Source organism: Ceratina calcarata, unplaced genomic scaffold (genome assembly GCF_001652005.2).
Source record: "Ceratina calcarata isolate Rehan_Ccalc_2016 unplaced genomic scaffold, ASM165200v1 scaffold9, whole genome shotgun sequence".
Lineage (NCBI taxonomy): Eukaryota > Metazoa > Arthropoda > Insecta > Hymenoptera > Apidae > Ceratina > Ceratina calcarata.
The window spans coordinates 82643-108511 of NW_017180367.1; the positions used below are offsets into that span (position 1 = coordinate 82643).

At 46.3% G+C, this 25869-nt stretch overlaps 1 protein-coding gene across 8 annotated transcripts in view; it reads right to left on the reverse strand.

Annotated features, from left to right (window-relative positions):
• The window catches only part of LOC108631405 (latrophilin Cirl), a 338358-nt gene that overhangs the window by 40047 nt on the left and 272442 nt on the right, over positions 1-25869 (reverse strand). The window lies entirely within an intron of this gene.

A 25869-nucleotide genomic window follows, 5' to 3' on the forward strand; every position in this document is an offset into this window, starting at 1 on the left:
GAGTCAGATCTGCCATAACACTGACCAGCCGTATGGATTGAACCCGCTGACGAAGGTGCCTCGAAGAAGGAAGGAGTCAGCGCGAAGTACCTCAGGGTACGGGCCGAGAGGACTAGCACGGGGGCAAGGACGAGAGGAGCTCTATAGCCGGGAAGAGGGGTTATAATAACTCTGTCCGTGAAAGCCCCGTCGTGAGTTCATTAGTTCCATACTGACGCGCTACAATGCCATTTTAGAGCGCTGTTAGGACTTTCCGCGAACAATGACGTAAATGTTTTTGATTACCACTGAAATACAATCCTCAGAAATATTAATACCTCGTCTTATAATTATACGTTGCTAAGTGAAAATAAGCGACCAAATAGCTTGTTGTAGCGACGATTGGGGACATCTGCATCTTTCAGGAGCATGAAATTATTCAGTGTTTCATTGATAAACGCGCAGACCTCGAAACCCGAGACGTACATTTCAGAAGTATAATCATGAGATAAAATTGTAATAGTCTTACCGGTATTGGTCATATTCTATTTCTGTAGAAAAACTGTATCGGAAGATAACTCAGATTATTAATAAGGCAAACTAAAATCGTGCTAATGGATATTCGATTCGACGAGGATGAACCAAGGAGGGGATACGCCGTAAAAACGGCTCGGTTCAAGCGGTGCGAAAAAATGCCGATTTTACGGTGTCTCGAGGCTTTCCATTATCGTAAAAGATCCGGAGGTATTCGTCTTAAACGAGAACAGAATCGCCGGTCACGCAATGAATTCCCCGAGTTGGGAGCACGGAATGGAAGTGGGAGAAATAGTAGATTTTATAGGATTCGAGCAATTTCTCGCCGTTTCCCTTCCACGAGTCTTGACGATTAACCGACCTTAGAAGACTGCCTCCCCGGTTTGCCAGCCAGTTTGTTCACCGTTAATTAACCGTGTCTCGATAACACCGTAAGCGGCGGGATAATCGATACACGGGGCGTCATCGCGCAGCTCGCGTTCAACACTCATGGAGAACGCCATGCGTATCACGCGGCTGTGTGCGTGTGTGCCAATAGCGATATAAAAAGTGCTACAGCTTGCAGCTACTGTAAACGGAGCTGGAACGAGCATCGTTTCCGTGAAAAGAGCACTGTCCTAACCGCGCCTGTACCTCGCCTCGGCTTGGTGTAACTCTCGGTTCCGTTTTCCGTCACTCGCAGCTGCGCCCTGTTGCAACCGGTGCATTCTCTCGGTGCACCTCTAACGTGAGCACGATGAAAAAAAGGCCGCGTTCAAGCTGACGTAAAGGAACACGTTCCACCAGCCGGCTTCCTCCTCGAACCCGCCGGTCCTCTGGCATTCCTCCCTCTTTTATCACGGGAGACCAGTCACTTTCGTCCGCATTTTTTTTCCTCTCCTCGTTCGTCTGCGTTTAGCTTTTTTGCCCCGTTCCTCGTCGCATGAGAAGGGCTGGCGTCTTTCGGTGCTTCTGATTTTAAATGCAACCGGGACGCGGTTACGTCTTTTAACGACGGTTAAGGGTGTTCAGGTGTCGCCTGTATTTTCTCCTACGTAGTTGACACGAGTGCGAAAGACGCGAAAATAATGACGCACTGGACTAGCGTTAGACAATAGATACGTTGAACAGCGGTTATTAATTACGATTCATTTTAATGTGTGGAGACGATTCTTCGCTTTCAGAAACCAAACGCGGGATGTACTATTGTGACTGTGACTCAGTTTTCTCTCTTCCCTGGAGAATGCACATCGAGATAAGCAAAAGGGATTGAAGACTATTACCATTCGCGGAAGAGCTCGAGATTGAAATGTCGCGAGCTTTTCTCTGTTTCCCGTGATTCTGCTAGGTTTAAAAAAACATTTTCTCACGGAAACAGACGGTCTCGAACGCGAAAGATAATGACGAGACGACATGGTGAGAGGACATGCGCAATAACCTGTCGACGAGCGAGTGAAGAGAACGAGCAGGAAAATCTGCCATCTTTTTAGCAGAGTTCTCTCGTCGTCTGACCCTCGCATTGCACTTTGACGGAGTGCAGTCGAATGAATGCCGTGAAAAAGTTTTTAACGAGTGCACTCCTACTCGTGCGAGCGTTACAACGCCCGGCTGCGTCTCGACGAAAATCACGACGACGACGACGACGACGGCGACGATATTCGAAGCTCTAACGGCGCTATCGTTTGGGAGAAAAATATCCCGGGCGAAAATTGCCGACTGCTGTTACCCCGTTTCTTTCCCGGCCGCGTTCGACGCGAGAAATAATCATAAAGAGAGAACGATGCGGAGATGCATCGAACGAAGTCCTTCACGTGCATTCTGCACGCTCGCGATCTTACTTTTCCCTCTTTGGAGCTTGAGCAAGACTAGGTCAAGCGAAAACACAGAGCATCTACACGTTGAAATATTCTTTCTTCTTGCTGAAGCAGAAACAACAACCGCGAGGATCTTTTTCAAGATTAATCTACAAATACAATTCCTTGTAGCTTTATTAAATACGAGTTTCTTTTAGATTTACTTGTAAATTTGGTTTTTCATCTTCGTCGACGCAGGTACGTAAAAAAGAAAAGAAATTATGGAGGAGCACCCAGGAGTAACACAAAGGGAATTAAACTCGATTGTCGATGCTCGTAGTATCATCCCCTCGCGTCAATTAACCGCGTCTCAATTGCATAACATCTAAGGAGAGGATCTAATCAACCGAGTTTCTCGAGATTGCCGGGGAAACACGAATTTCCATTCCCTGGATCCCATTGAAGTTCTTTGAAGTCGGCCAGTTCGTCGTAGTATGTATCGCGATAGACGGCTCTCGTCTGAGAAGGTGAGAACGCCGCAGGATTTTGCGCGGTCAATGCGCGCCCTGAACTCTACCCGGGGATTCTAAGTACGGATTTCGAGTTGCAACGGGCTTCAAACTTGCACCCCGGGAAGCTGTCCTCGTTCGTGTGCCTCCGCGTTCCTGCAAAGGCTACCACGTGTGCATCGGTACGAGTGGCGTAAGTGCGCGAGTACCCATAAACGATGGAGTGGAAGTGCTTGAATACCTGCAGGACCGACTCCCGGGACAAAGTTTCAAGGGATCTGCGAGTCCGAGCATTCGTGTATCGCGGCTCGTCAAATCGTCCTCGAGGTCTGCACGCTGCGTTTAGGTTAATAACGATGACAAAGTAACTGTAATTCCTAATTGCAAACTTATTCGCTCTAAAAGGGACTCATAGACTTGAGAGAGCTTTTGTAGAAAGAAATTTGAGCATCGTCGGTGGACGGAAGAAGACAGAGAAGATAATAGAGAAGAATGATAGAGCAAAAAGAAAATTGCAGGCAGTCCGGTATTAGTGTTTCTCAGCAAGGGATAATTAATTATCGACATTGCTCCATCACAGAGAGACCGGGCTATCAATAAATATCGATAGTTCTCGATTAATTCCAGATTCGCCTTGCTACGCGAGACGCAGCTCGTCGTACCGTACCCTGAAAAGACAGGCTAACCCTGCGCCGGTCGTTGCGTGGACGGCGCGTGGAGGGAAAAGAGGAGAATTGCAGTTTACCATTAATGACTTCGGGTAATAATATATCGGAGGTCCGGTAAGCCGTGCCTCCTGCTGCCGCGGCGGTCGACTTGAAAGGGCCGACCTAACAGCGGGATGTCGTCAGCCCGATGCGGTCTTAGGCCTCGAAACCTTTACCACGATATGTACCATTCGCAGTGGGTGATGCCTCGTTGAAACACTGTGGCGGCCATTATTGCTCGCGGACACAATTCCCCGGGCGTCGTGCCACCCTCTCGACCCCAAAGAACACCACGACACACTCGGCGGTTTCAGCGTATTTCAAGAGACGAGTGAAGCGAGCGCCGTTTTTCGGCGCCGCACCCGGATGTTACGAGGATTTGATGACACGAGAGAAGAAGAAAGAGAATTGGGGTTGAAAGAGTTTCATTTCGAGTAGTTAGCGAGCGAGACGGGGCGAGGGTCTCTTGTTTGGGGGCTAGCAGTTTCGAAATTGAACGCGTCACACTGGCAGAGAGTGCTCTTTAAAAGGGGAAACTGGTTACAACGTTAGATTCTTTACACTTCAGGCCAGATGTACAGATACAAGCGGGACAAATATATGTATACGTTGTGTACATCATCTGACGGTTTTAAATGTTCCCAGATGAGAAAAGTAACTGAGAGATATGGAAGACTAACGGTTTACCGCGGGTAGGATAGTTGAAATTTACGACTAGTAACGACTTGCGAGCAGCGAAGTAACAGCGAGGAGCGGAGTCCTTCTCACGACTTTTAAGTTCGTTTAAAATACCACATATCTTCTTGCGATCGATCTCGATATCGCGGCAAAAAGAAATCGATAGGTATGTACGACGGACCGCGACGAATTAAAACAGCGACCATGGACGTGGCGCACCGTGACGCATCGTTAATTATTTTCCCAGGGATCAAGAAATCTGGGAATAAGCGGGGGGGGGGGGGAAACTACTTATTTCTCTTCCGGGTGTTCGCGCGGAAAGAAAAAATGCGCGAGCCTGGTTCTCGCGGCTATCGATCGAGGGGTAAACATTACATGTATAGAGACGCGAGTTGGGCGCGTTGGTGCGCTCCGCTCGTTGGTTGGCCATGCATCTTTGGGCTCGGCCGAGCTGCACACGGTTGCTGCACTCTCCGTGAAGCGCTCCCGGGACGCATAAATCAAAGTCCTCCGCGGAGACTTGCCTCGGTTACGTTCTTCGTTCGTTTGCTCTCGCTCCCTCTTCCGTGTCTGCATCGCCCGTGCGTCTCCCACAAGCGAGCAGCCCCTCTTCTCCTCTTCCCTTAGCCGCTTCTCCCTCGGTTTCGTTCTTCCATTGAATCGGAATCAACCGTGTCGTCGGAATTTCTAATTCGAGCTAATCCTTTTTCACCCGTTCTAATTACATTATCAATTCACGTTGGAAAGGACCCTCGCTGACCAGAGGACCCATGCACGATGCATATACGCGAGCCCAAGAGCGCCGCGGTTACGCTTGGTGCATCGGCATTTACATGGTTGGCCTGTTGCACGTCGCGGTCTCGTCGCGCTCGACTGATTTATGGCGGCCGAATAAATTATAAGGAGCAGATAGAAAAGAGCGTCGACCGCCTCCAGAGGCCGGTTTCAGCAATTATCTGCCGCCTCCCAAAACCCGACCTAAAGCCCAACTCTCACTCTGAGCGATTGATTATCTCATCGGACGGATGAAACCCGTCGAACCGAATTCTAAGTTTCAAGAAGCTTTTGCTCCTATTTCTCACCTAGAAGTTAAATTACTCGTATCTTCTTTTCTCTTCCGTGTTTAATATTGAATATCTTGTTTATTATTGAATACGATTGAAGGATATCTCTTACAGAGTGGCCCATGTTTGTCTGTTGTTCGGAAATGTGTGTTTGAAAATCGGAGAAGCGTGTGATTAAAAGCGATCCCTAATTACATTCCGTGAGTAATGAAGCAGTATTTATAAAGCCTTGGCGATGATGGCAGGTCTCGCTCGCGCATAATGGATAATGCAATCCGAACGTAATTTCGCGCTTAGAAAAGCACGTGGGTATAATTTACAGCGTGCAAGTCAGTCAGCCAAACGAGAAGGACCACGCGGTATCTTTCAATCGAATGAACCAGCAACTCGGATGTCTTGAATATGTGCATATTGTATTCTTACCGTGCGATTAAAACGGTCAAGCAGATGCAACCTCGCAGGAAATAAGAAACCGTATTATACGTTCTATCGTGTAGTTTTCACGTTTTGCCCGATGACGTCACCTAAGATAGCGGGCGAGGTAACACGAGATACCTCTTATCTGGCTTATTTAGTGATCACGTTTCATACATCTTCCATTCATAATATTTTCATTGTGTTTTACCCTCTACGAATAGCCGATCCAATTACACGGCCCTGGAATTATCGGCCGATACGCCGCGTTCAACGCAGGGTCCGCCATTGCGACAAAATATGAATGACGAACGACCGGATCTCGTTATGAAGGCTTTCTAATGTTTTACCCGGCCGTGGCAGTGGGTCGGGCTCATAATTTACGTGGAATTAGATACTCAAAGCCTCCATCGATGCGTCGGCCTCTCAAAGAACATCCTTTTTCCCGTGGCTGCTTTATTAGAAAGGCGAAGTTCCACCTACCTCTCCCATCGTTTCTCTACCACATGTCCCATCCAATTTCCGTTCACACTCAGAGTATTCTCGAAATCGAACGGAACGACGATTAAAATGCAAACCGACCTGACGCCGGCTTGTGTTGCTCAAGGAAGCAACGACGTGGCGAAAGGATACATCCTTTTACACGGCTCCTACCTTCACTAATAATCAGAGCGGTCCGTGTTTCACGACATCGAATTCGATTCGCGTTACATGACACGAAACACGAGCGGCCGCGTGTAAACGGCCCCGACGGGGTGGCGTTTGGGGGTGCAAGTGCAAGGGACGGCGAACGAGCCGAGGAGAGAAACGAAAAATCGTTACTGTCGCTCTTTCAGATTCCCGTGAAAGAGAACGAGAGGAAAAATTTTCGGGACGCGGAGGATGGGCACCAGTTGCGAGACGCCACTCATCGTGGACGTCGACACCGTCGTCCAACCCTGTCGATATCAGTTACCGTACTCGCCGCGCGTCGCTTGATCGATGACCGACGCGATGGAAATGACATTTCGCGGAATGCCGTTGTCGTCGCCGACCACTTCTTTTTCCCACCCACGCTACACTACCCTCTTCTCTCTTCTATTTCTCCGTTCGCGTCAGTCTCTTCCTCTCGTTTTATATCTTTGACTTTTTCTCCTATCCCGTTCTTCGTTCACGTTGTTCTATATTTGGGCGGAAGATTAACACGATTTCATGTCTGACGCTGGACGACTCGACTGAATTTATTATAAAGATATGAAGAAAGTGGGATGATATTTGAACTTTGTACTTACGCTGCGACAGATATTTCTGTATTCTGATTTGGGTTATGGAAACCGGATATCAGATTCTATTTTCAATGAACTAATGACAAAATTGGTTTCGCATGAATGGAAAAAATACGATACCAAGAATATATCTTCAATAGAAAATAGAGAAACTAGATAGACTACTTTTGCGTCATTCTATCTGCCGTTTCCAATAACATTTCATTTTTTAATTAAAACGTATGCGAATGTGAAAATAAAATTCTAATCAGATATTTTAGCATTGCAAGCGCTGTGTGTTTTAGGGGGTCGCGATCCAAAGGTTATCAAAATTCTTCGACGGTGCGTATTCGGCGAGACAGAACGTTTTCATTTCGGCTAACGGATTAATTTCCAGAGACGAAAAGGGTGTACGTCGGAGAACGCGAAACAGGCTGGAGTAGGATGAAATGGAAAAGGAGAACGGCACTCATAAATTTTCCAGACTGAGCAGGAAAAAAAGAACGATTGTACGCCGAACGCGCCAGGAAAAAATCGTCCCACCGTGCGTATATATGTGTATAGGTATCTTGATTACATAATCCAGATACTGTACACCAGAGTTTTCGCGGGGGGTAGGTACGCGCGAAGTCACGCAGACAGCCAAAGAGGAACGCGAAAACGTGTTCGTGTGATGCACAGCACCGACTGCCGGGCGTCCAACGTTGATACAGGAAGAAAGAGACCGTCTAATGCACATCTACGCTATCACGAATGACATAATTGCGAGGCATACTTCATTAAATGAGATCGTTCGAGCCGTTGGACGCGCGTGACGCGTCTCGTTACGCTCATCCCCGTCTCGCGGTGTCACGGTGTTGGTAACGCGCACGCTGCTGGTGCACACCTGGAAAGGGTGCCTCTCCAATCCTGTTCACCGTTTCTCTTTATCTATCGGTCCCTCCCCGATCCCATGCATCCCCCGACAGGTCCGTACCGTTCTCTCCAACTTTTTCTCCCGCTTTATCTGCCTACCCCTCCTTCATTCGCGCGCCGCACCGGTTCGCGTACACACACGTGCACACGCGCCAGACTTAACCCTCTCTGCGACGAGCACACTCCATTCGAAAAGCTTTGACATCGGAGACGTCGGCAAGTCACCAGAGGACAGATTTATCGGATATTCTTCTCCATCCATAGCGTGGCGGGACAGACGGAGAATTTCAACCACGATGAGAGAGGAGCACGTCGGGGTTTATTACCAGAAACTGAAGAGAACTTTACCCAGGCTAAAACCCTTCGTTTTACGAAACTTGTCCCGTGGAAGAAGTTCGTTGAGTGTTGGGTGAGGTCGAGGACCCGGGATGAGCAGAGAGAAACAAAAACACATCGTATTTTAATACTCTTTACAGAACAATCTACGTTAAGTAACGAATCTGTTTATTAAAAGATTACTCTGTGTAACTAATTATTTAAAGATTCTTTCAGTTCGTATATGTACAAGTATTTACAATTTAATGTTCAAAGTCTGAAGTACACTGTCTTATTATTCAATCTAACATTAACCCTCACTTTCATAATTCTGCTCTTTAATACATTTTCTCTTGAACTTTCAATTTTTTTTTTTTTCTTTGAATTACTGTAATCGAGCACAAATAATTTTGATGATCTGAAAACTCGATTACATTAACTCAATATTCTGTAAGCAGTGAGCAGTGGATACACGTAACTGCTGTTGATTGTTCCTGGGTTGCAAGCGGCTATGCAAAGAAGACCGGAATGGGGAGAGTGAGATGAAGGCAAGGCGGATAATTGTACGCAGAGGAGACGCGCGAGACGCGGACCTCGAGGGACCGGTCTCCGAGGCCAGTTCCGATCGGTCATACGTCTTCCTGAGATACTACTCGTATCGAGTTTCCAGGAGGATCGACGTATATCGTTCTCCACGTCGGCGTGTAGACAAGAAACGACGATAGAACCGGCGCGGCACGCCGTTCTTAGGGTACCTATACGGGATACGTGTGTACGTGTGGGGGATGCTGGCACGACGATTATACCCGCCTCCATGGGTCAAAGACCATCGACGGAGGCTAATAAACGTAGCACGTGCCCCCATCGAGGGAACTCGTAAACGCAGCCAAGCTTCGACGCTCGTGACGCGAGTTAATTAAAGAAACAATGTGTCCGCTTCTATACTTTCCTCCTCTCGCGCTACTCACGTCGCGCTATCCTCTCGATGCGACGCGGGTCGGACGATTGGTTTTTATAACGAAGCCCGCGCACTCGATGTACATCAGTGCCTATTACTCTCGTTCCCTCTTTATTTCTGTTACTGGAATTTAATATTCTGTTACCTTTTATTTCAGTAATTTTCCCTGCAGTTTGTACGAGGTACGGTAAAAATATAATTCACTAACGGCTTTCTGTCAGAGTATGCGAATTACCCGTAACGTAGTCAGAATGGTAAATGGGAACTGATAAATTTATAACGTGAATTGAAATATACATTACTTCTAAAAAATAATCGCACAATTTTCATTACCCGTTACTTGAAATTTCTCTTTCGTGTCTGTTTACGCCAGTAATTTTCTAAATCTAGATGACCGTCTAACTAGATGATCAGTCGCAGTCAGCTGCAGCGAGTTGACCGAAAACGGGTTAGTCTGAGCGATCGATCGACCACCGACCGCGTTTAATAAACCGGCATAAATAATAAATGGTCCTCGGGGGCGTAGTGCAAACGGTGGCGTGCGTTCCGGTTTAGCGAGGTACACAGAACGAGGGAAACGGGCGGTGAAATGCTCAGGGAAGATCAACAACGCACCGAAACCATCGGGGCGGGAGTGAAAAGTTACGGAACCGGAAGCGAAGGCGTCCCGGTTTCGACCGAAAACTTTCTAAATTAGAGTATAAGTTCCAAATGGGGCGAGAAGTGCGATGATTTTTGTCTACTACGCCTTGAGCGATAATTCAGAGGGCGGTTGACCCGAAGACGGGGAGTGATAAGTTGTCCTGTTTCACTAGCCAGAGGCGATGTCGAACAGATTGACAAGCGATATTAAAATGTCAGCGACAATATTCGAATGGGCAGTTAACTGAAGATAAGAAAACGCGAGATAATCGTTGCATGTGATCATAAGCCCTAGTGTTTTATTGCAAATAGAAGACTAAACTGGTTGTAAGAAAAATCTCCATTTTGTGCTTACACTCCATGAGACTTAAGCAAAATGTACCAGGATTGAATTTCTTTTTACCGTCAAACTCATTTCAAGAATTTTTCTTTTTCTTCCATAATACTAATATTTAATGCAGCAATTCTTATTGGTCCACTCTGCACTTTACAGCCAGGTGAGTACCGTTTATGGTGTACGTTCTCGCGTCCCGTATAATCTCCGTATCGGCGACCATCGTAATCCCTCTTGGACCCGGAATCTTAACAGCTTCTCTGTCGCGGCGATAACGTCGAAGTGGTGATAAAACGGGAACGCGCGTCCCGATGCGGAATTTACGTCCGGGTCATTTACGCGCTCAATCCAGCTCGGACGCCCGCTTTCTGAATTTTTTAAACCCAAGCGTAGAACGCGACAGTCTAGAGAACTACTTCCGCCGTCAACTATGATTACCGTCTCCTACGTAAAAACGCATCGCACGTGATTGAAACGTTTACCTGTAAACGCGCGATCGAATAAGATGATAAAAGATCTCCCGTGCGCAGTGTGTGCGGAGAAGAAAAAAGAAAAAAAAAAAAAACAGTTTAATGATCGAGAAAGGCGTCGCGAAACTGGATAGACGGAGCGGGTCGTAGCTCGTCTCCATTTTCCTGCGCACGAATGTGCACGTGCACAAGCTTCTTGCAACTGGTTCGGTCACGTATCTGCGATAAAATTTTATCCGCGCTCCCGCGACAATCCGCGTCTCCCTCGGCTTTCTACGGCTCGACGCTGATTGATTCATCGATCACGCGGACCCAAAGAAGCTGATCGCGAAATCGTCGATCCGTGCAATTTAATCCTTGAAACTTTTGTCCCATATTCGTGACGTGGGTGTTCATAAATTGAATGCGATCTTATTTTCATGAAATAAATACAGATTAGTTTGAAATACACTGACTATGTTTTGTATAAACGTGCACTCTTCTTTCGCTCTTTATAAAGTACTATTCCGCAGAAAGGAGGCATAGAGGATGCATTTGCGATAGCATCGCTGCTCCATAAGAAAATGATATGCCTGATAATAATACAGGTTTGGAAACGGCTATAAGAGAATGATACCACGCAGTGACCTCGATCGAAATCGTGGCAGAATCGTTGAAACTGCGGGAGAATCGCGGTGTGTTTCGTGTTCTCTCTTCAAGATTCCACGAAGGAAACGGGCGTTATCGGGATAGAAGCGTTCGATGCGGCACGCAACGCGGGAACCGAGGTCGGAGCCACGGCACGACTGCATTCCTGTGGTATTTCGGATAGGTTGGAACGTGGATGAATACCTTGACGCCTTTCTCAAAGCAATTTAACCGACACGACTATCTTTCTAATGATACTTTTACATCTCTCATTACAAAACTGTTCTTAATTAACTACACAATTAACATTTCAAATCAAGCTGTTAGCTGGAGTATCATTTAGTACGTAATTCGCCCTAATTGCTAACTTTCGCGTTTAAAATATTTTTAATAGGTCTGTGAACGAAATACGGCAAAAGTAGTACGTCCGTACTATAATTGTAACACTATGTAGGTCGGTCATACATACATATATCGATAATATGCATCGATAACATGTATCGATCGCTTAGGTCATTGCCATGTGTTTATAACAAATAATTGCGTCGCTGAGAAAGAAGAAACAGTCGAACAGTCGTTGGCAGCAGTTCTTTGTAAAAAGAAGTGAATAAATGTTGTTGAGTTCCAAGTCCGAAATCTTTATCTTATAACTGTAATTTTTGTATTTTGTAACTGTATTTGACATTTTATTAAAAAGTAATGAAAATAAATTGACAGTGAAACTCATGTAAAACATAAACTACATTTGCTATGTTTGTAGAAAACATTTCATACACACGGACTTAACATTACGACCGGAACACAATCCTCAATAATTGTTCGTTCAATTGAGAGTTTCTAGACAGAGGAACGATTCGAGGTGTACAGTGGAAAGAAATTTGACTCGTCGCCTGTGAAAGTGGCGAGATCGCGTTACGAGGCTTGGTTTCTCGCGCGCGAAAAAGAGTCACGGGTGCGGGCTTCGAAGGCACGAAAACGAAACGGGAGAAGACGCAGGTGCTCACGGCTACCCGGCCCTGTAATTAGGCTAGGAACGCCGAATCCGTCTGCCGAACCAGTATGGGACGGTAGCTGGTTCACCTTAAGGGAAACGTGTCAAACGTGTTCACGCCCTTCAAGGATACCTATGTGCAAGAAATTTTAGCCTCGATATATTAATGGCTTCCATGTAAATTTAATGCAGAACGCGTATAAGCATGAGTATTAACAGGAGACAGTTTAAAAAAAAATGGAACACTGAAATGAACGTCGTTTGGTGCGATACAGAATATCATAATTATCATTTTTAAACTCGTTTTTATTAAGGCGCAACGAGATAATAATCAGATTCGCAAGACTTTATGGAATAAGTGGAATGCGATTTTCAGTTCACGTTGAGGAGGTTAAAATCTCGTTAAAAATTCCCGCAGCCACGTAATGACACCGAAACATTAGGCATTTCCACGGAATCCACTTAGTGGACACACCTCGAAACTTTCCACCGCGTTGCGTCCGTTATCGTCGGGATCTTATAATTTAATTTCCACGCGGTCTTATCTTCCTAGCAGCGAGAAAAAGCCCTTCTCTGTAACCTCTTACCCGGGATTCGTGTAACCCTCGAAGAACGGCAGCCTAATCTCGCGAGAAGATACCGTTTTTAGCGACCACCGAAGTGTCGGTCTTATAATCATTAGAGAGGGCAACAAACAGGCCGGAAGAAATTTGCGAGCAGCCGCAGCAACCGCGGGGGTGCGCGAGGAGCAAGTTAGGGAGGAAAGAGATTCGAATCTCCAGAGGTGCGCAAACTCGAGGAAGTTGAAGGGGATGGGCTCGAGAAAAGAGAGACGAGAGGTCGGAGAGAGCGGTGTAGGCGAGGGTGGCTGGCTTGAAAGAGGTGCTTTACATTATTTCAAGAAGCCAGTTCCACGTTGCGGAGGACGAAGTGCGAAGGAGGCGGATGAATGGCGAGCGACCGGCGAAATAAAACGAGTGACGGCTGGAAGAAACGCGCGAAAGAAAAGGAGGAGGACAACAGCGGCGACGACAACTACGTCGCCCGGAGAGTTCGCCGAGGGAGAATGGCGCGAGAGATTTAATTACACGATCGGTTTAAAGATTCTTCCTTCCTTAGTTGATCGCGACACTGTGAATGGGCGAGCAGCCGTGGAAACCCGTTTTCCACGGTTATCCCATAGGTCACATCGACTCGTCTTCTTTGATTCATTATTGAACGTTCGTTAACGAGGTTACAGTCGATGTTTTTCCTCGCCTAGCATCGGCTAATTTAATAACGGGCGAATAGTTCCGTTTCTCGCCTCGGACGGTGTTCGTCCAACTTTAATTCTTGGCCCGCGCTTCCACCTGGCCGAGAAGGCGACGACAACGCGATTAGAAATTCAATTTTATTTATAATCGGATTAAACGGACGACATTTTTCATTGTTAACGGTGCACGCTGCTCGCGTTCCTCGTTTTCATTTCTTTTGCTTCTTTGCTCAGATTACGTGTTTTCTCGTTGACACGTAAGTGCTTCTTAAGCAATTTGAATCTACGAAAAACTTAATAGTATTATGTTACTTTAAATTTAATATGACAGGAAATGAGGATTATTAATATAATGTATAAATCCTTCGTTTAAAACCTATTTACTACTTCTTTCGACAAAAAAACAGGGCAATCTGGATGCAGGATCTCGCCGCGCAATTTCCACGATATCCGTCCCGCAGGAATCGGCCAAAAGCAAGGAAAAAAGGGGAGAGCAAATTTCACGGTGGAAGTTCCTGGGAAAGGTGGGCGGGGTTGCACTTAGTCCGCGGTGTATATAAGATTGAGTCCTTTTCGTCGAGGTCAGCTACAGCCGCCAAGGGAGAAGCGTTGCTCGAACAAGGCAGGCGAGATAGACCGAGACGAGCTTCCTTAAACATTCAGGTACATACTCCACCCTCGCTGAGGCGAGGAACAGCGATTCCGACCAACCCACGGAAGGCGCTAACCGACGGAATTGGAATTACCTATACCCAGCTAGTCGACGCGGCAGCCTGCCCCGACCAGCTTGGCAACGCAACACGAACGGGAAGAGCATGGTCCTTCACCGGCACAGGAATTAGGATACGCGGTTGTATTCAACGGAATTGAGCGTTTCACTTGAATCGGGAATTTCTCCGCTGCGCTCTGCCGACCGATTCCGCCGTTTCTATGCACCGAATGTGAAAATAGTTTCGGAATAGCTCGGTCCGAACACGATATAACCTCGCTGGAGGCCTTTTCGTCATGATACGCGTCTATATGAATGTACAATGCTCTACCAATGATTTTTAGAAGAATTTTTTTCAATCGATTTTATGAGTCGACCGCGTAATTGGGAGATTTCTGGTTTTAAAAGCGATTCACGATTGTCTGCTGTGTATATCGAAGTTTCTTTATAGAGTGACCCGGGCTTAAAAGAAAAATTGACGAAGAAGTAATGGGAAATAAATAGTGCGAGCAGGGGTATTGATAATTTTCAAATAGATCCCTTTTAGAATTCGATCTTCATTCGCGAAGTTTGGATAAGAGCTGTATGCATAGGAAGATTTCAGTTATTGGGTGATTTTCGGGTTGGTTTTAGTAGACGATTGCTATTTGGTATTGCAGTGCTCCGTAAGACGATTGATATGAAGTATCGGAATGAATAAAAGTGATCAGAATGAAATACATTGAGAGAAAAGGATCAGCCGAATTTTCAGAAGATTAATATAACCATTAAATTATTAATCCCTCTAGTCATATTTGAACTTCAATCATGAATTAACGAAATACAATAAAATTACAAATGGAGGTATCCATCTAACTTATGTCGTCCAATTTTGTGCTAAAATTCTTGTTTGATATAAATCTCATTATCAACGGTACAAATAGACAGAGGCACAGAAGAGCATGTGGATGGTAACGCGAGAGCCAGTGCCACGGAGTTCGAAACAATGGCGACAGGGGCATGGTGGGGGCGGTAAGGTGGAGGAGGGAAGAATTGCATGTCCCGCGTTCTCGAAAAGTTCCCTTCGGGCCGAGGCTCGGCTGGCGCATTACCGTTTAATTTTGTCCGTTTTACAAGCGGCCCGATTGCCATTCTCGGTTCGATTATCGCGTTCTCTCGGCCAATACCCCCGAAAACAATGCGGCGCGACAGTTTCCAAGCCGATAAAACGGTTTACGCTGGCCGCGGCGAAAATGAAAAAAGTCCACCCGGAGATGAACTGCGCGCGTAAGCCTACCCGGGATCGCTCGACTATTTTTTTGTTTCCGCCCCAGAAAACATCTCGTACCCTCCGATTAATACCATGCTCGATCCTTCGCCCTCTCCCCTACTGTCCCCGTGCCACCCCTCTTTGTCGTTACTGTTCCACGTAATTGCTATTGATTTTGATTCGCGGGGATACAGGCCATGGTGTGGCACACGTTCCTCTTTCGTTCCATACCCTCAGCGAAGTTATTTCCCCGGCATCGTACGACCGACGTCATACTTCCACTTTGGTTGTGCTTGATTCATTGTTAATAAAGGATAGATATTTTAATCGGCGGTTTTTTCAATCACGTGAAACAACGAAAAATTAATTTAAGGAATCGTAGAAAGTTTAGTTATAATGTAGAGTGCAAAATACGATGTTGGCTCGAACATTGGCCGATCTATATTAGCTACACGAATCAGTCCACGTTTCCGCGCGATGACAATTGGAACAAAGAACGAAGCAGGAAGCGATTCAACTTCTCTGTTCAACGATGGATCCGATCAATCATAGCTCTCTCAAACGGTGAGGATTGATGATGTCCCCGCGCATTGGAACGTTCCTATAGCCTCCAGTCGATCGGCAACCGAGACAATTATAGAATTTAACCATGCGATTCTGTAATACTGACTGGACTGCGCGCCGCGGCCGATTCGAGAACGCGACTATGCGATCGGCCGTTCGGTTCATTCCCAAATGAAGAAACATCTCTGGTACGGGCGGTTTCTGCTCCGCTCCGCCGAATATTCGATAAATTCTCGGCAGTGTTCGCGTGCACGCGCGATCTCGCGCGGAACAACGAAAAGCCGAATAACTTACGCGACAGCAAGCTCGGGGTATGCTCGGAACAGGGCATAGGGGGAAAAAAAGGAGGGAACGATCCGAAAAGTAATGTGAGAAATACGAGGAGAGGGCCCCGAACCCGAGGGTCATGAGGTGCATCGGTTAAAACGATCGAGGGGCCTGGAAAGAGAGAAAGGCCCGACAGAGATATTTGGAACGCTCGCGCGGCGCGCCGCGAACAATTCGCGGTGTAGGAAGCCAAAGAGATATCGCACGGTGGCCTCTGCCCGTTAAGTTCGCGGTTCGACTCACCGCGCCGCATCGCCGGTGAAATAACCGAAGAATCTTATGCTCATTTCACAACCCGAAGAGAAAGAGAACCCTGTGTGTATGCTCAGACGACAATCCCATATCGGAGTCGAGATCGCATTGTCACCCACCTTCCTTTCTTTCGCCTTCTCCTCTCCTTTGCGGAGGTTTCTCGCATCGCCTCGTTTCCTTTCCTTTATCCACCTCTCTCTCCTTCTGTCCGCTCGTTCGTTGCAACCCTCGTATTTCCTCGAACCTCTGTGACAGTCGCGCACGGCGCCGACATTAAATCCAGCCTAGCACAATGGTACGCGTTGCGGTACATATATAGGATATTTCGCGGATCGATGCCTTTTATTTCTGCACGGTCTCCTGGCGCGGATAAACGGCACAACGCAACGGTGAGCTACGCTACTGCTGTAGGTCCTGCGTTCCCTCTCTGTACGCTCGAGATTTCTAACTGCTGCGCTGCTGCTTGGATTCGTCATTCTAACCGGGCATGGTATACGAAGTAAATGGATTTTGTTTTTATTACGAATCGCTTGCCGAGAATCCCCAGGGTACGTGTTTGTTTTTTAGGGCGAGAGAAGGGGTTGACGGTGAATGAAACGCATTTAGCGATTGAATCCTAGCGGCAAGTAGTATAGTACACGCGGCCCGTTGTTCTGTGAAAAAACTGTGGTAATCGATTCGGTTGGTCGATTCCATTCGATGCTTTCTTTCCGAACAATTTCGTGCGTCACGTCTTTAATTTTAGTGTTTGAGGTTTGAACTTTTATACAAGAAATCGATATTTCTTTAGAATTGCAAATTAGAAATCTGCATGAATTTCTTAGACAATCCGGTAATAGATTCCTCTGCAGAATTCCATGACATTTCCCGATAAGGTCATCGAATCGATCCGGAAGTATCGGATTCTCGCGAGACAGTTCAGCAGATTACGAGTTCAGCCGGCAGACGTTTCGACTCGGCATATTATATGACGCACGGGTCTCCTCTTTTGGCACGGCAGATGCTGAACTTCCGTCTGCGCGTGACGCTAATATTTCGCGTCACGTCCTGTACGTTTCAATTTGCCCAACAAATCCGCGGTTTCCGGCGGAATCGGAATTTAACGCGATCGCTGAAATTTATTATCGTCGCTTGTCGCGGTTATTATCGCGAACAGCAGACTCCCATGGGCCGATCACATCGCATTGTAACGTTTACAGTTTACGTTATCGCCACGCCAATATTGCGCGATGCTCGCAAATAAATAGCATATCGCGAGCTGATTAATCGCTGTCAGTCTATAAAATAAATAGCGTCAAGCCGACCCTGGTCTATCGTGAGAGCGCGCCAGTTACACGGCTTAATTAAAATCGCACCTCGCTAGCTCTATTAATTCGTTCCACGTGTAAACGGCCAATTGAAGGAGAGGTTGGTTTTTTTAATTAAAAATTACTGCGCGCCACGTTAATCCCTAACGTCCCCTCGTTTTAATTCCACGGGATAATGCAGGCGCTTTTTCCAATCTCTTTTTGGACACCGCCGTTTCCGTGTTTCCGCGGAACGCATCGGGAAATAGAATAACCCTGCAGCTCTCGTATGCATAATAACGAGGTCGTTTCTGAAAATAACGGAGAACCGAGTTAACCATTAGCGTAAGGAATAAGAATGAACCGGACGTACATAATACAGTGGCTCAATTTTTTTTTTCTTTCGTGATATTCGATTTCCTCTGTTCTGGTGGAAGATCGGCTCATTGTTATAAATGTCAGCCTTGCTCGAATCACGAATAAAAAGCTGTTCTTAGCTTACGCTATTATCCATACATCTGATCAAATAAGAGCGAACAGGCGACTGCTGAAGTAAATTACGCGCCTTATCTATTCTCTGCCCTTTTCACGGCTGCGATTACGCTTCTTTTCTTTGTACGGCTCGATGGCTGTTTGTTCGCTTCTTACTAGGAGGGATTCGAGAAGCCGCATCATTGACGATGGTTTGAAAGTGATCGATGGGCCAATGCATGGTAATGATACATCACCGGGGCAAGATGTACCATTACCTGTCCCGAGAAATAGGGAAAAACCTATATCGGTTGGTCCTGGTGAAACTCGAAGGAGGACATTGCGGTACGCGTTTCAGCTTTCAAGAGTCGAGGAGAAGGAGGAAGTGAGTACTCGTGGAGAACATTGAAGGGGCTGTAGTTGAAGTGTACGAGGAAGAGGACAGGAAAGGAAAAGGAAGTGAAAGCAAGGGCGGCAGAAGAAGAGGCCTGAAACTGCTAGTGCTAGTCGATATTTCATCCGGGCAACAAGCAAGATAACAGCAGGCACGCCCTCTCTTTCCTTTCCTCGTTCCACTGTTTCACTGTTCGCGCTTCCCAGTTCTTTTTACGTGTCGGCTAACCCTTCAACATCGCGCGCACCATTCGCCTCTGCTCGCAACAGGCTCACGGTTGTTTTAAAATATTGCTCGCCACCCCTTCGGGCCCGTGGCAGCCAGTGTTACACCCATCCGAGCCCCTTTCAAGTGGTCCAGGGTGGAGACGACGGAAGCGAAGTCCACCGCCGATACAAACCAGCGTGCTATCCTTAAAAATCTACCCGCTCGATCCCATCCCGGATTACCCGGACCTCTGTTCCCGTGTATCGCATCGCTTTTCTTGCCCGCCGGACGGATTTTCCCTCGAGCTCGGCCGCTGTCCGCCACGGAACTCGATATTTTTACGACGTCTCGAGTGCTTGAACTGCCTCGTGCAGTTCTCTCTGCTCGAATCCAGGGATACGGCGTGTTTACAACTGCCAGGGATAGAGGTGAAGCTGTACCGTAGCAAGACGCAGAAAATGGGAAACTGCGAGGATCACAAAACACGAAGAGTAACTAAGTCCGATCAATTTTTTATGTTTCTATCGATGTCGAACAGATTGAAAAATTCTAGCCGTTATGGAGGATCTCGTCACGGATGATTCGTCGTCAGCAAAGCGGAATTCGGTACGAGAGTGCTCACGGCTATCTGCAAACTCTATGGAAATAATTTCGATACCACTGGAGTGGAATTTGTTTCGTTGACGTAACTCGTCAAATAAGTTGACTCGATATTTCCATCCGATGCTTTAACCGGAGCTAGCTAGTAGCTATATCAGCGCGGTTAATTGAATCAAACGGATCGTGCCGAAGTTAACATCACCCAGCGAAAACTTTGCGAAACGAGCCAGTGAGAAAACGCGAATCGAATCCATGACCCATTTACGTTGTTGTTTTCTCATCGTGAAAACGCCAGTTCACACAAACTGGCAACGAACGTTCGCCCTCCTCTTGGCCACGGTTCTTCCTCGATGACTCGTCGAAACACGAGCTGACTGGCAGTTTCCTGATCTCGTTTTGGCAGGTTTCTTCTCCGACTTCCAAGCGAACGCAATTTCCGAACGAACCGTGTCGCAGCTTTTTTCTCGGTAACGGCCAATATCAAAAAAGGGGTCGTTTTCTTATCACCCGAGACAATAAACAGAACGGAAAATCGGCAAGATTAAGCGGAAACTCTTCGCGATCGACTTGACGATGATCGTAACTGGTTGAAAGTTATGCACTTGTTGCTAACAGACCAGCCTTTATTCTACCCGCTTGCATGTCCCTTCGATCTTGAGAAGAAGGCGCTTTTGTACGAGTGGTCACGGCACGGAAGCTCTTCTACGTCCTTGCAAGGGGAAACGAGACTGAGGGTGGGGTCGCACTCCAGAGAGAATAAACCCAGACTTTTTTTTCTGCGAAATCATCGAGATGGAAAACGACGCAAATCCCCCTTTTGTTCTTTTTAGGGCTGGCTAATGGCATCAGAGGTTTCTCCCGGAGTCTTCACTTTGAGACACATCTGTTGCGTTTTATTTTATACTACTATTGTGGTACCAGAACATTAAATTTCTAACAAAACTTTTATTCACATTGGGAAATCATAGACGTTTGTTTGAGAATCATAATGTTAGCTGTACCAATTTAGGCTGTTGTGCACAATCTTTTGTTTTGAGAACAGCTCGGCCATCACAAGAGATGCAAATATTTGCAGATGCACGTAAAAATGACTGTAGGCGACGCATTGTTTTATTATTCATACGACCTATGTAGATTCGAGGACCGACGGGCAACAAGTTCGCGAGGTTGAAATAAGCGTACACGACGTGACCGTTTTAACCATATTTTCGGCCTGATATCGATCATTTTCACCGCAGATATTCGGAGACCATCATTGCGCCGGATTACAGGCTGACCCTTGCTCGCTGCAGCGATTTTCACGCTCTCGCACGCACAAAATGGCCATCCGCTCGAGTGGATCGTGCGTGCAGGTACACGCACACGCTCGTGTACGAATGTGTGGCTAACAAAGCAGACCCACAACCACCACGAAAGGTTGACAGGCGAGCTGAGGAAGGAGGCTCAAACATGTACTACAAGATTGCAGGTGCCTTTCTTTTTCGAGTTCGTTGTTAAGGAGCCATTTTATGATAAAGCAATTATGTGTTCTTCAATCGTAAAGATTCTGTACATGAAAACCACGTTTCACGTGCAACAACCTAATACTTTTAGTATTTCAATCGACGATAGCTGGATTGGAATAAGCATATATAATATTTTATCTAGTAGTCGATCATCCTGAAGTCGAGACTAGTTCCGTCATTCCGTACTTCGATTATCTTTAGAAACCTTGTCAAAGTACAGTTATAAGTTCGTCCTCGTGCAACAATCTATCGACGTCAGGCCTCTATCGGATAGCCATTTATCAGCGTAAGAGGGAAAAGATTCCTTCGGGCGATCGCTCTTCAGATTATCACCGCAATTAATTTCCGCCGCAGCTGCGTGCACCGATATTTCTTAAAATCCCATTCGGCGCAGTGTAAGGTATAATACAGCGGTGGACGGCGCGGCGGAGAAGCGGTGCGATTCGGCTCACGGAAAGACTCAAAGTCCGGCTTTCGATTCTAAGTTATCCGATTAACCGTGACACCCGTGCAATCTACTTCACCGGTCTTACCGACCTCTGGAAGGTCCATCCGGACCGTCTTACCTTCTTCCCCCTGCCACCGGGTCCACTCCCTACCCCCTTCACCTTCACGATCAACTCTCATAAGTCGTTGAAAATCTCTTCGTATCTCCCCTGAAAGACGGTCCGACACACTGACTCGCGGATCTTTTCACGCGTGTCCAGTGTGTCCGTGTCCAACGACCGTGATTCGTCACGCTAAATGCGTCGGGCTCTGTATCCGCGTGACGTGTACGTACGGATGTATGTAGGTACCTACGTGTACACGGTATCCGCGTACCGAAAGTTACGTGACGTGGAAATTTCAGCGTTCTTCTGCCGGATTGTTACCGCACACGGCGTCGCGACCGCATCCGCGAGAAATCCATAATAGTCGTTCGAAATTCTCTAGGCGCGTCGCGTTGCGTCGGGTAATCTCGTTCGAACGATCCTTAATACTGTCCCTGGAAACTTAGCAGCCGAAACGTGAACCGAACCGAAGAAAAACGTAATATGTGACTTCTGAAGAGACTCCTCGTCGAACCTCTCTTGCGTAATTCCCTGACGCGAAGAATTTGGACGTCGCGTCGTGGGGACGCGACGAGCCAGATAAAGGTGAGAAAATGAGCGACGGTGACGAAAAATGGAAGGAAAGGTGGTCCCAGCTCCTATCTTCCAAACAACGTAGTGCACTTTAAGAGTGCCAGATAACGGGCACGCTGACCGTTATATTACCGGCCTTATAATTATTATTCCAGCCCTTTCTGCTGGCCCCCCTCGCGCTCCTTTCTCCGCTCTTTTTTTCCCCTATCTTCGAAACTTCCCCCTGCTGGGCCGTCTTCTTTTCTCTCTGACTGTCTCGGCCACGGAGCCTCCTGTTTATCGAGACGAGAGTGGTCCCGGTTCGGACGGGACATCCGTAACTAATGACCCTGATAGCCGGCTATCTTCCTCCTCTCTCCGTCTCACTCTTGCCCATGTCGAATCGGTCCGGCTCGTCGCTCGGTCTCCCCCTTGCACAATTTCTCGTTCATTGTGTCTTCGAAGGTTAAGAATACCCGGCGAATCCTGGGAGTCACTTAATTAATTTTCCGTTTCGATGCCGTGGAAGGGGTGGGGGGCATCGAAAAGCTCGTTATCTCGACTTATTACTCCTCGCATCCTCGATGTCCTCCTCCTCACGCCACTCTCCGTAAAATGCCCAGCCTGCTCCCTTTCGTGTTGCTTGGAAGCTACCGTCCATCTAAGCGGGAACGCTCGTTCGGGTATTCTTCGATCCTCGTGAACCGTGATGTGAATAAATAATACGCGTGACGATCTACAAAGGGGGTGAAGCGAAAGGTGGAAGGACTCGTTCGTCATTCATAATACTTTTCGGTGTTCCTTCGCCTTTGCACCAACCAAACTTGACAACCGTGGATTCTAATTAAAATTCCTTCTTCAAAATTATTCCTACCATTCATTTTTAATGATCATTTATGCAGCGTCCTCTTTTTAAAATTACCCTTCAGGCCAACTTTCTATTTACCATCTTCCTTTCGACGATAAATGTTTGGTAAAAAAGTAATCTGCGAGAACGAGAAAGAAGATTCTTTCGCGACTGTCGATTCACCTTTGCCCACAGCGGAGCAAGAATTACGGCGCGCTGTAAAAATTTGTAGAAATGTCTTCCGCGTGTTCTTCACGCACGATTCGAATGCGTTTAATCGAATCGAACGATCTACGCGCGCAATGCAATGGCGAAGTCGAAATTCCAACGAGGCGAGCCCGCGCTGCCCTCGGCCCTTCGACTCCACGATATTTCTTTCGTCCTTTGTTCTCGTCTGCAGCTCTCGTGTGCACGGACCACGGAGATCGAAGATTCCACGCCTAATTGAAACGTAATAATTAAGGAACCCTCTACACGCGAATATATTGCCTACGTGTACTGTATTCCATTCAAAATCTCATAAATACACCACGAGGCGAGGTACGAATCGTCTGTTTCTTTTATAATGATTTACACCTCAAACTGAACTTATCGAGTCATCTTCTGAAGAAAATACCGAAGCCCTTACACAACGTGTATAAAAAATACGTACAACCGGTCGGATGATGATTTTTACGTTGGTGCGTATGACATGTGATTTTCTTCAAAAAAAAAGTACAACTACAGTTCCTGTAGGATATGAATATCCCGTAGGATATGTCAGTCAAATAATTTATTAGTTACTTTTGGACCTTACTAAATCATTAAATAATTTCGTTATCCCAGATAACAGAATATGATCATTTAGATTATGAATCCTGAAGCGTGATTCTTAAAATATACTTATTTATGAAATTATTATCAAGTCACTGAAACAGGAAACAAGTTGAAGCGTTATGTATATTTAATAATACAGACATAAGCAGAAGTTTTATACTTTGAAACCATCAGTTAATACCTGACGGGTTTTCACATGCATTATTCTCGAAAATCAATAAGCCGTAAATGGGAAAATATTGTACGTTTTTCAAATTAATTTTGCATATGGTTTCACCACCTAATTGGTATCACGATGTTCGGAACGCCCTGTACACATCCCGTAGCGAAACACATAATCGTACCGAATAAACAAACGTAGCGGAAAATGTAAAATTGCTAAAGGGAACGGCAGTCGGCCACCGAAGTCGCAATTATCGTACACGCGAAAATAAAATCTTCGCGCTACGGTCCCATTGTTCCGTGGCGCTTAACCGTGCCATTTCCCTGGGAGATGCGCCCCGTAATTGCTTCTTTTTTTTTCTTCCCTCTCTTTTCGCCCCTCCGCCTTTCGGCTCGTTAGCTCGCTGAAAGAAGCTGGAATCTACGCTTTGTAAGACGAGCGATGGACCGTAAAGTCTTCCCGAATCTGGATGCCGCGCCTCGTAGCCGTAGCCCGAGTGCTCGCTCCACTCCTCGACCTCACCGGCTGACTGATCGATACGTTCGCCGATTTATCTTGGCCCTCTGGGCTCGTCAGAAATTTCCTCGGAAATTTCCTCCATCGCGTAGCCGTGGCGTTCCGTTTTACGAGACACCGTGTCCTCAAATTCCTCCTACATAACCTGGTCGTGCGCGGTCCTTTTTTTTTTTAAAGGGGACGACACTCCCCGTGAAGTTATTGCTCACAGGCGCTTCTGATACCACCACGTTCCAACGAAATCGAGTTTCAACGTCTTTCAATAGAAAACCGATACGATCGCATCTTAATGTCACCGATAAATTACAATCGAACAACAATTTTTCTTGCTGTTGACATTTCTCAAGTATTTTATGATTTTCATTTGGACATCTTAGAATAATCTTAAAGCACTGAAATTAGTAGTAGATACTAATTATGTAAAGTATAACTATATGCATATGATCAATCGCTTGATTCGTATCTAGAGCGACGATCTAGAATAATCTAGCTAGTTGCATTCCGGCTTGAAGAACTTTCGCATGATCCTATAAATATGACTGTGACTAATCACGTGCGCTTAATATGCATATACATATTCAGCTTCGAACCTCTTTGCAACGGTCTGACGCCTATCTACTTACAGCAGTAATGCGTGTCGTGGACCAGTCCGAGGGATTGCTAGATTACATTCGAGAAAATCTTTTCGCAAAAAAGAGCCGCACGATTATGCTAATCGGGCGTTGTTTGAAGTAACAGACAGGTGATACGTTAACCGTGGCTAGGTGGAGAAAAAAAGGATGCGAAATCGATGCGACGTCCGCGAAATGCGAAGCGGCATAGTTAAAAAGTTGTCGAGCGGCGTGTCAGCGGCGAAGAAATTCTTGTTCGCTGATGCTATCAAACTCTGTTCTACCAGTCATTTTATCACTTTTTCATTGTGCACATATGTATACGGGCGAGTATCGCTTGGACACGCCGTGAAGGCGTTCGGGTCTGCCATCCGTATGAATGAGACCTTGGAACGGAAAACGGCGTGAATTTCAAGAAGCCGGTTGATCGGAACGGAGGTACGTATGTAAATGAAAGAATCCTCTTTAAGAGATCAAAATACGAATGTCTGAATGAAGAGTGTTCCGACACTGTCTTAATCTAATCTCGAAAGCAAAAAACGAATGAGAAAACCTGGTTGTCAAATCTACACAGTATTTCAAATTAACTAATCAATCCAATGTATCTATTTTAAAGGTACGTCCAATCGATAAGTCATTCGTTTCTTAAAAATAAGACATTCATTGGATTTGAGTAAAAATTAATGCCGGCGGTCACCAGAAATATTTTCATATTCTGTATTTATTTTAAAATAATTTATGTACGAATTAATTGCACGCATATTAAATTTCCTGCCATTTAATAGTGGTTTAATTCCCCGACCACTGGCCACACGGTAATCGCGTTCCACTTGCTTTGTAAAAT